Genomic DNA, 12,082 nt, shown 5'->3' on the forward strand with positions numbered 1-12,082 from the left:
TGAATGAATTTAAAAGTATGACAATGAATAATGAATGGTATTGGAAAGAGGTACTTTGCCAACACGGCAAGCATGGCGTGTGCTATTTGTAGACCCTAAGTTGATGTTGATGGTGGAATCATTGTAGCGAGTGTAGGCAAGCAAGGTGTCGTGAAGGATTCCAGTCGCAATATCAGCGGGCTTCTTTTTTTATGTCTTGCCCGTGTTTAATGAATCGTTAGGAAAGCACGCTCTTCATTCAATTGCTGTCAAACCTAATGATATGCATCCATTATTCACTATGGCCATTGCCTTTAATGTTTCGAAAATATCAAAACCATGGGAACGTCTTTTTAATTACCCCCCCCACCCCTCTGTCTCTTTCTCTCTCTCTCTCTCTCTCTCTCCCTCCCCCCCCTCTCTCTCTCTCTCTCTCTCCCTCTCCCCCCCCTCTCTCTCTCTCCAGCTTGATTTCTTTCACAAGCCTATGCTCTCCTAACAGTATCCATGGTACATGTTGTTGCCATGGTAATCTGTACAGCGATTGAGACGAAGCGGAAGAGTTTTGCGAATGGAAAATACTAACAAAGGAAAGTTACTCATGATAAATAATATCTGTGGTTCATCTATACCCTACTGTTATTTTAGAATAAATTACAATAGATAGGTGCTCCAATGAGTTTATTTGTCAACGATGTAAAGTGGTACTTAGTGGAACTTATCTTAGGAATCAGCAGGCAAGTGGGAATTTTACATTCTTTACTTTGTAACGATGTACACAATTGCAGGTAAAAATAAAACAACGTGGTACACATGTATTTTGAATCGCCGTATCTCTACATTCTTGCTAATTTCAGATCTGATGTTTTGCTCCCTAAAAAGACGAAAATGCCAGAGGATAATCAACTTGCTCGATAATGAATTTTTTTGGATCAACATGATGATAAATTATTTCGAGTCAAACAAATTGTCTCGAACATCTCGTCAATAGTAACTCTGACAAGTGAATCTGACATCCCATCATATACTTTATGGCAGAACATAGGCGGTAGATGATCACCGGCGGCACTGTGAAGATTATAGATAATCCTAACTGAGTCCCATCTTCGATTTCAATAAAAACAAATGTCATCTTTCATTAAGACCAGGAACAGGGAAAGTCATGTTCTGATCGAACTTTCATTGGAGAATGAAAGTGCAGAAGACACACGATACTATTCTGTATGACGATTATCATCCCAATCTCTGTATCAAATAAAACGCTTTCAATATTTTCTAATTGGTTCACAACATAATAAATGAAAATGAGCCATGGACATCTACAGACAGTTTTTAAAAGACTGTTTTTGTTACTATTACGAAACAATATATGATCGTACTTGATCAGCTGATTTACAATTCGAAGATGTTATGTGAGATACAACAATGTGGGTTATACCTCTAAGAATGATGCACAGCAATGTTAAAGATAACCTTCCCATTAAAGATGAATTTGTGGCGTCTTCCGTGAGATTTAAGAAGGAATAAACTTAATGTATTGTGGATGTTCTCTCTATAGTTACTGTATTTTATCACATGTATCTAGTCGTTTTACCTGAAACAATACTTGACAAATGAACATTCCAAAAAATGATAAGATCATAAGTATACAGTTTGGAGCTAAAATAATTATTCATACCCTTACCAATTTTTTTGTAATTATTTTAAAATGTGAAAATTGATATATCCCGATTTATGTTTCTTGAGAATGTGACAGAATAAAGCTTAAATCTAAAAGTATTCCACAAAGGCCAAATTCAACCGTCCACCTTTGATTCCTGAGTAACCAAAAATACGATAAACAACATCGCATTTACAAAGAGTATGAATAATTCAGTTGTTATCTGTATATCATTCCTGTGAATAATACAACTTCAGCGCGAAAACATGAAGTTTTCCACACCAGGGGCCAGTTTTATCTTCGTTTTGATAAAAAAAACGCCTCAGTTTTATGGTAAAAAATCCCAGTGTTTTAGGTTCACGCTGTTGGAGGGGTTATACATTTTTGTTCATTATACTTTCTATTGTCGAGTATTTGAATAAAATAATAAATGTATATTATTATCATAACGGGTGACCGACTGCACGCATTTTTGTTCACAATCTTAATTTTTTCCAGTACATTTGATTTTGATTTTGATTACCCAGTACCACATATTGTGATGTAACCTCTACTGAACATTCATTTAAGCACCTATCTTCATGTTTTACTTTGTAAGATTACTACAATTTCAATAAATTCTATTTCAATTTATTTATGTTTTCAAGAAAACATTACAAATCAATTATGAACATTTACACCAATTTAAGAATACATATTGGAAACAGAAAGGTCCACTAAAAAGCAATGCTTGATAGGGTGGACACCTCAAATGATACTTAGGAATAATGAGTAATACAAATTACTTCAGTTGATGATGAGCTTGTGGGCTAAACAGATTGTACAACTAACTACATGGAGGAATAAACAACACCAGTCTACAAATATATACACAAATTTGATAATTCATCCTTCACTTACCGAACTATTACTCGATTCCTCTGTTGACATAGTAAATGGTCCTTCCAAGTAATCAGAGTTATGGCTTTACAATCGTCTCGATGTATTATACTCCCAAATCGCGTATGAAATTATCAATAGGACGCCGAAAGCAGGATCAATAGCCACTCTATTCCTTATCTTCCGAAAAACACAAATTGCCACGTACAACATCCAAGGTCGATGCTTTGATGAAGAGGTAGATTGAAGTTAAAAAAAGGTTGAAAATGTGTAATTGAGAAAAGTAGAGAAAATGATCTCATGTAGCTTGGTAAGAATCAAAGATAGGGGAGAGATAGAACTGCACCACTTAAGGTAAAGACTTGGTAAACATGCATACCAAACTGTCAAGAGTCATGATAATGAAAAGATCGCTGGAGAGAGATTGAATGACGGGTGGGGAGAGAGAGCGTGTGTGGAAGTAGCTCGTCGAATCACCTTCTTCATACAGTGGGCACCTCGCGTGTATCTGGAGGTAATCACGGGAAGATGGAAGCGAGTAGCAAGACAGCGTTTGCTCGAGTACCGCCCAACCGGCGTGCACCTCGGAGCGCCTGGTTTTAATGCGCTATTTTCTTCTCTTTCCATCTTTTCTCGGCGAGCTTACATGCACACACGGCTCGGCGTCACTCCAAAAAAAAAATGCGCATGCTCGCAGTTTACACTGAAAAATTGTTTCGACCACTGTGGCCTTTTTTCTCTCTTTCTCTCTCCATACTCTTTCCCCAATCGCGATGATTCTCTTTATAATTTATCTCTCTCTCTCTCACTCACTATCTCTATATCTGTCTTTCTCTTCATTTTCTCTATTTCCTTTTATTCTCTTTCTCTACCTCTCCCTTCTCTATATTGCTCTTTTCTTCCTATCTTTCACTCTCTCCTTTACCCCCATTCTCCCTCTCTCTTTATCGTTATCCTTTCTTAAAACATAATAAACATAGGGACCTGGTAAGGTAGGCTGTCCTGGATAACTTCACTTGTTTAAGTAGATGCACTTGAATTTATCTGCGTTTCGTTTATATATTCATAAGGGAAATGAATGGATAAAAATGGCATCTTTATTGATTTTGCCCCGAGTCAATTTTTCTCATTTTTCATGACTCTGCCAATTTGACTCTTGAATTGTGCTTCTTATTGTTTATGATAATTGATCATTGGTAACTTGATTGCTATTTTCGGTCTTTTCCTTTCGTAGCGTTTCGGTCTCGTCCGTCATTTAGCTTATTAAAAAGTCATCGTTAGCGTGAGCAATTGGGTATTGCTAAATCTATTACGGATGTCAAAATATTCGACTTTGTGTAGAGAACCTTGATTAAGTCAATAACTCGAATCGAATTCGTCCTAATCCTCGCTTCGTAGTTTTCCTAGCTGCGATCCTATAAAGCAATATGGAATGTCTATTTAACCTTTAGCTATAATAGGACTAGGGATTTTCAGTGACGACGCCTAAAATCGATTTTTGAACGGAAGTGACTTGTACGGTTAGATGGTCCTTGAATAAAAACATTTTAATGTGTTTGATGGTAGAAAATCATAAAGCATTTAGTTGGGGGTTGTCTAAAGGAGATCGTACGTTGTGTATGTGAAACGTAGCCCTAAGTATGAGTCTTCCTAATATTTAAAATTGTTAAGTCAGTGCCCTTCTGTTCATAGAGAATGCCTCCTTAGCTAATGATGTGCGGGCTTTGATCTATCTGGTGTTGTATCGACCAGTAGAGAAAATAATTCCAAGGTTCGTAAAGTGTTCAACCCGTTTAGCTTTTTGTCCACCGATTATGATTTTCATGTCTGGCCCCTCTGATATTGCTACTTTCGTTACTTTAGTTGTATTAGTATTGATCTTCATTCCAAAATCTTAACTTGCTGTCATATTATGCATAGGAGTCCGTCTTCACTTTCAATAACAATGGCTTTGTCATCTGCAAAACGAACATAGTTCTGCCACCGACTCTGATGCCTTCTTCCGTACTCACGAATGCTTCTTTAAGCAAAGCCTTAGCATAAATATTGAACAAGATGGGTGAAAGTGAACAGCCTTGTGGAACTCCTCTCCCAATGTTGCCAAGTACAGAGTCGCCTTCTGTTCTTCTTATGCTCACTGTCTGTCTGACAGTGATATACATACACACATTCATTCGGACATAATTACATGAATGAATATTGATATTTACGCCCATGACTTCTAAAGAGTCAGAGATTACTTGAATTTATTAATCGTATTAATTCTAATGATATTGGCAAAAATACATTAACAATTACTCAGTCTTGGACTTATTTTACATAATGTTTATATTCGTAATAATGAAAATGAAATAAAAAATAAGAAATAAAAATTCACACAAATCAGAATACTGTATTGTACACAGCTCATATTCGAAATGAAATATGATGGATATGTTCATGTATGAATACTGGACTCACGGGGAGAGAATGGAACATCAAAGACTATGGAACCAACTATACAACCAACTATTCGGTTACAAGTCGTTTTTTTCCGAAGGTTTGTTATTCCGAAGGTCTATTATTCCGAAAATGACAGAGGGATCTTAATTCCGAAGGTTAATAACAAAGAGAACTCTACAGGTTTTTTGTTTCACTTTCATAATTATGAACCTTCGGATGAACGAACCTGAGGGATAAGGCAACAATATGTTCGGAATTATAAGCCCATTTCATTTTCAGAATTATGAATATCCCGCTATAGGAAATTTGTGTTTAAAATTACGATCCGTTTGGAATTATGTTGAGTACCTTTTGACTAGCGGCAGGGAATGATTAATTTCTTGAGGCGAGAATATGTAATGTTATGGCGTATCCATAATGAGATCAACAGTTGTTCATATTCCTGTCTCCTCAAGATTCAGTCCCAAAAGATCCTTGCATACCATATGTCTTTCTCCTCCGGGCCCTGTCCTGTATACATGATATGCATAACTAATATAAAAAGAAAGAACATTCGATATATGATTGGAGTGTACGAAATCTAGGTCTTCGGTATGTGATCTCGAGTTTTAAATTGAATTCGGTTTAATATTTTTGCCACAAATAAATTAGATTTAGCTATCCATGGATGGATTGCCATATCAATATACCGTGATTCTTAAGGTCAGAGTGGATTTGATGAGTATCCCAAGAGGGTCTTAAACATTTCTCAAATGCTGACAATCCAATACGTGGCGAGGGGAAAAAAGTAATCCGCAAACCGAAACGATTAAGGGTGTGCAAGGTCAACGATCTGCAAGCGTCAAAGAATGATCTCAGCATTCCAAACCAAAATAAGAATATTCCTATTTATTTTGTGCCATTATTAGAAAAAAGAAAAAGATAGTAAGCTATATATAAACATGCAAATCATAAATAGAGAGAAATAAGGTGTTATTTGTATTTCGATGGCAGACGTAGTCAATCCTTACTCAGCTTTGGTCTCTGTATATATGAATTGTTTGGAGCCCCAAATAATGACTTTTTTATTCAGTATAACTAAATAAAACTCACTCGCTCAAAAACAGTGTCACTATGATTGATTATAACGTAGTAACAGTGACAGGTAGATTGATTTCATGGAAGGGTTACAAAATATGATATTTTGATTGTATATCAATCGTTGCAACAATGTGTGGGTGCCTCTTTTGCCGAAAAGTGGCATTTTGTTCGATACGCCTATCGCGGCTCACGTGTGTACCGGTGGATGTCAAAGATTGTTTGTAGTTCAAATATGTATTTTGAGTCCTATACGTACCACAATGTTTTATTAGGGTCTCAAGTAACTTCATAATATCTTGATATTTTCTTTCTTTAATAGTACAGCTTGAGAAAGTGTCCCTTGATGAAAATATACCATTGCAAATCGATAATGTTATTCAGCTTTTTGTTTTAACTTGACCGCGTTTGAAAAGGTGTTTTTCTATTCTGAGCTTACGAGTTAGTCGACATTCCAGGCAACATAACAGAAGAAATCCTGCTCGCAAGTTGGATAATTGTTGCAACAGGAGGAAAAATTGATCGCTTTTCTTGTCACGAAAGCACAGTGGAATCCAAAAATCAATATTCGCCAAGGTTTCCCTGCGATTCAGTGTTCTCAAGATTTGCACATTAGACAGCTCTGGCATCCCCTGTGAATCTTGCGCTAATATTGACGGTGTAACAACATCCTATCAACTCCGTCACACTTCCACCAACTCGCTCTGCGATATAATCATATATATACATACAAGAATCCTGCAAAACATGTCGATGACAATTGCAGAGGACAAAACATGAACAGATATGTAGTTTGAGAAAAAACAGCTCATATGCACCGACACGTCTTATTGTGTATTATATACATTTATCAGCAATAAAATCTGATAAAATCAGTACAATGTCAGATTGTAATTGATATTTCAATTACATAGCATATATCTTTACTTTTCGTTTCCAGCTAGTCGAAGGAGTTTTCTTTTTCTTTCTTTCTTCTTTTTCCTATGTTGCATTTTACTTTATTTTGAGGAATCGCAAATGATACTATCAATTAGTGTGCATTGGAGATATAAATACTTCAAACTAGGTTTGCTTTGTTCTGTTTTGTTTAAAAAAAAGAATAAAACAATGCTGACATGGTGATAGAACAATATACAATGTGCACACACGACTGCAGCAGTGCCCTTCGCACAAAAACACACACACACGCACGCACACACACACACACACACGATAGTTATTGCGATGATGATATTTTGTTGTTTTAAACATGAGGGTGGTGTTTTTTACATTTTCTAAATATCCTTTACACCCCAGCACCAGCTATATCAACTATAAGATGTGGTTTATGAAACTCATTGGAGAGTAAAGTGCTCATACCGTCTGTTAATAATCTATATACTTTCTAAAATCATGTTGGAGGTGTTGTTTTTCTTATAACTTGCTTTCCCTTTTGACTAGTAGATAAACCAAACTCCAGTTTTTTTCCATTCCATACTGAAGATGACATAGATGAGTCAAATGAGAACCCTCTTCCGCCACCTCGTCATCCCGTATTAATTCGGCATTCTTGCCAACTGTTTTGACAGTGACGTCACAACATTCTAGGAATATTGTGAAGTGTAGAAAGACGTTATTATAAAACAAGAAGAAGGCGCCCACTTTCATTACGCTTCCAAAAAGCAAGGTGTGACCCCCTTATACTCCCAAAGCGAACAACTACACCAATACTACAAGAGCAAGATATCATTAAAAGAATTTCAGGTTCTGTTTATCAAACGATTAGTACAAAAACAACTGGTGCGAGGAATATTATTTTTTATCTTTCCCTCTTGGCCACTTTGGAGAAGCCACTCCACTCTCTCGCTCTTGAAGAGGTTTTTAAAGACGGAGAAATTCCCACTATCTCTTGCTTTTTTTCTTATTTTTTTCTTCTTCATTTTTCAGATGTAGGTTCAAAGTTATGAATTAAGTTATTGAAAAGAGGTTCATCTTTCATCCGGACTAATATCTGAAGCGACAAGGGAATGTATGTTTACGTTTTTTTTATATATGATACTCGGCAAACAAACGTTTCGAATTCAAATTTTACTCACCATTATGAGTTAATGTTAATTTTAAAAAAAAATTGTTTATTATGAGAGCAGTGTATAAATGTAATGTGTGGGAAATTACAAATATTACAATTAACAGTATGCTACAAAGAAGTTGCTTTACACCATCTTTTATATATTTTTTTAAAATAAGGCTTACTCGATGTTTAAGTACGCTTCGAGACTTTGCTCAGAAAAATGACCATACATTATACATTAATGGATATTTGTCTGTTCTCTAACACATACAATTAATTGGCATTTGCTTACATAACATAATTATTTACAAGTTAGAACTGGGTTACTGTTAACTGTAAGGATAAACGATGAGATAATATAAAATACAAAATATGTATTCAATAGACCTATCCCAAGAGGATTTGAAGATTTTGGGTCTTCCTCCGAATTGTATTCTTCACACTCTGTCGGTCCGCTATTTCCATTTCTTGCTCTCTTTAATTCTCTTGACCTTGTTGATAAAACGGTCTTAAACCTACTTAAGATTATTGTAAAGAAACCAAAAGCAAGTATATATCTTTTATGGACATCAATGTCCGATTTCCATTAATACATCTCGTCCAATCCTTTCGTCAGTATTCGACGCTATAAGTTTTCTAGTTCTAAAAAAGGGATGAAAAACTGCGTATCTCCTGTTATCAGTGTCAAAGCGATCGATTTGAATATTCCGCCTGTTGGAGGCAAGTTGTGAATCTGGATATCTTATCAATGCACCCTTTCCGTCTGTGTTGACGTGTGAAGTACAACTTCTTCCGTTGCTTTAGAACAGTCGGGAATAATTTGCTTTGTTTTTCATCAAAGCGTACCTTTAATCATATATGATTCGGAAGAAAACTATTATGGATCCACCTTCTATCAATTTGCCCGTTTTGCTTCAATCACTGTCAAAACGACGGTTTTTCTTTGAAGTGTCAACAACAGTTTGTTTTACTAGTTATTAAAAACAAAGAGAATTTAAATGCTATCAACTTAAAAAATACGTTTATCTGTTGATCGTCATTTTGCCACCCACTCTGTGCGTGTGCGTGTGTTTGTCTGATATAAATGTATACATATATGACGGAATAATGGTCCATGGCTTTTTACCCTTTCCTTTGCAGCTCAAGTACATTTACGTAAAAGAAATATCATTTCCAATCTCTTTTCAAATCGCAGCTGAGTTTAACAGGGTTTCCCATTTCTACCTGTGCTTTAACAAATATCGATCCATAAATATTAATCGAAAGAATAGATGCCGTTACAGAGTTCCAGTAGCCACCTCGCGTTGACACCACAAATCAACCCAATACCAAATTTTGACACAGAATGAACACAATGATTGTCAAAACAGTCAATAACGTTTTGCTTGTTCCCATTGTCTGGAATTGTGAACTAGCGATAAAGTTATCAAAATGGATCGATGAAAGTAATAAATGTAACTCATGGCAACGTCACCGCACGATTTGGAACGTTATAAATAGGAAATGGTTGGCTGCAATCCTGATGCGAGAGATGATAGAATCAAAGCTGGTAACAAATCGGCAGATGTCATGAAACAAATCGAGTGAAAAGTACATCGGGTGAAAAATTCTGGATAACAAGTCTATAATAAATATGAATCACAGCTTTCAATCGTTATTTTCACTACACTGTGCTATTTTGAAGTATATCATCGTTACATGGTTTAAAGCCCCTGCATTATGCACGAACTCACACTGAATTCAAACTAAAGGTGGAAGAGCGTAGTACATGTGACTCTGCCGGTTGTTGCTGCAGCATGCCAATCATGGTTCAACCCGCTTAAATTTAGCCTTTTGCATAAGAATTATTACTCTTTCATGCTTATTTCGACCTGGTTTATTAGTCTACATTGTCTGGTCTGAAATTATTTCACATTTAATTAAATTTCTGACAATCATTGTTCATAAGACAAAATTAATATCAATCAATCAATCATTACATTTCAAGTAAAGTTTGTGAATATCGTGTAGAACAATGGCGATACTTTAGAGTCCTAGAAAACTATCACGTAGTACAAAAAGCTTCCCAACACTGAAAGCTGTTAAAACGTGGCTTTTTTTTCTTCTTTTGGCGGTGGTTTATCTGGACCATTGAGAAAATTAAGGAATAAACATCATTAATTTAAGTATGAACTCGATAAAGTTATATCGCATAAAGACATATCGCATAAAGGTCTCAACATGGATAATTATTTTCGTAATGAATACTCATTTTCTCTAGTTTTGTTATTCACAACCACAAGTGCTATAGGTTAATTTTGAATTAGTATAATTGCTTTTTTGTTGTTGATAATCACAATTCTTTATTTATATCATTTTTTATTAAATTGCCATAACCCTTTCGTTTGTATCTTTATTGTTACGGTATTTACCTGATATTAAATAATTTATCTATACCTTTTGTTTTCTTGTCTCTACCAGGTAAAATACGCAGTTGATTTTTTTTTAATGTATATGTGCTTACAAGCAATAGATGAACAAAAGCGCACTGTCTTAAATTGGAATGGCAATTCAGTAATGCGGCATAATGGAAAATTTACATATTTCCCGAAAGAAATGACGTGTGGTAATTATGGCCCGCAATCAATGTCAATTACCCTGAAAAAGACCGCCCCTTCATCGCAAATTGACCGACCCCTCCGTCATCTAGGTCACCACTGTGCCCCTCTTTTATCGTGATTGTTCTGTGATTTTAGACAGACGTGATGTTTAAGAACTAAAGAAGACAACAACGTTTCGTTCAGAGTGCAAACTGCTTAGGGCCTCAGAAAAACCAATTATCCGGAAAGAGATAAGGAGAAAACACTGAGATTTGCATTTGACTTGAAAGGGCGGGAAGAGTATTTCAAAGCATAATCCCGCAGACGATATAAAACATCCCGTGTTAAGTGCGCTTCAACTGATAGTAGATGAAGGCGTTTTCAGCTCTTAGCATTATGTTGGTCATTTACCTCGTCAACCTCAGTTATCATGATTCTATCACTAATATTGTTATTACGTGATGATAATAAATTTGTTTTCTATTAATGTACATGTATATTGGTCTGTTTTGAATCATTTGTCATTTTTTCTAGTGTATTCTAATTCTTAAGATTAATTGAATGAAATACAATGTCGCAGAGAAGATAATGATTTTAAAAAGATTACCATGTATACAACGATTATACAGCTTGATATAATCAAACAAAAATCGGCGATTAAAAATGTGTCCACGCCGGTAAGTACATTTCTGATAAACGTTATTCTGAAGATTAAAATAAAATCACAATATTCAGTATATGTTTATCACAACCGGTGCCTCATCAAATTGCAAGAATATCTTATTCCTGACCCATATTATTTTTTATTATATTTATGTAACCTAACCCATATTCTTGCTTACAAGCTGATATCCGTGTATTGGTCATATCAAAATGAACAATAAGAATGATGGTTTTTGCGTACTGGCCACAGTGTAAGTCTGTGCTTCCTGTGATGGGCATACCAATATTGGCCAAGATTTCAATAAATCATATCACAAAGCATCACAAACTAACTTCCAAATCTTGTGCTATGCATTGTAATTCATTTCGAGGCTCTTTAATAGGAAATACAGATTTACCTTAAATAAGTGGGGTTCTTTTTGACTGCATGGTTTAAATTTGTCAATAGATAATGGATTCTTTTCATAAGTGAAGAGAGCGCTGTCAACAAGGCTTGATATACTATATTAAAATCGAAACTGGTTAGTACACAGATAGTCGATTAATAATGAAGAAAGAGGAGAGGATATGACATGAACAGTGGTTGATTAGAGACAGGCAGTAGGAGCGTGCATGGCCCGTAGCACCTTACGAAGCCAAGTGCCAGAAAAGATGGAGAGGTTGTAGCATTGAAAAGAAAATTATGAAGGGAGAAGGGGGTGCTGAGGATGTCTTGAATAATACATTTCACATCAATACTGTGTAGGACGTCTT

Source organism: Strongylocentrotus purpuratus, unplaced genomic scaffold (genome assembly GCF_000002235.5).
Source record: "Strongylocentrotus purpuratus isolate Spur 01 unplaced genomic scaffold, Spur_5.0 spur5_scaffold_6, whole genome shotgun sequence".
Lineage (NCBI taxonomy): Eukaryota > Metazoa > Echinodermata > Echinoidea > Camarodonta > Strongylocentrotidae > Strongylocentrotus > Strongylocentrotus purpuratus.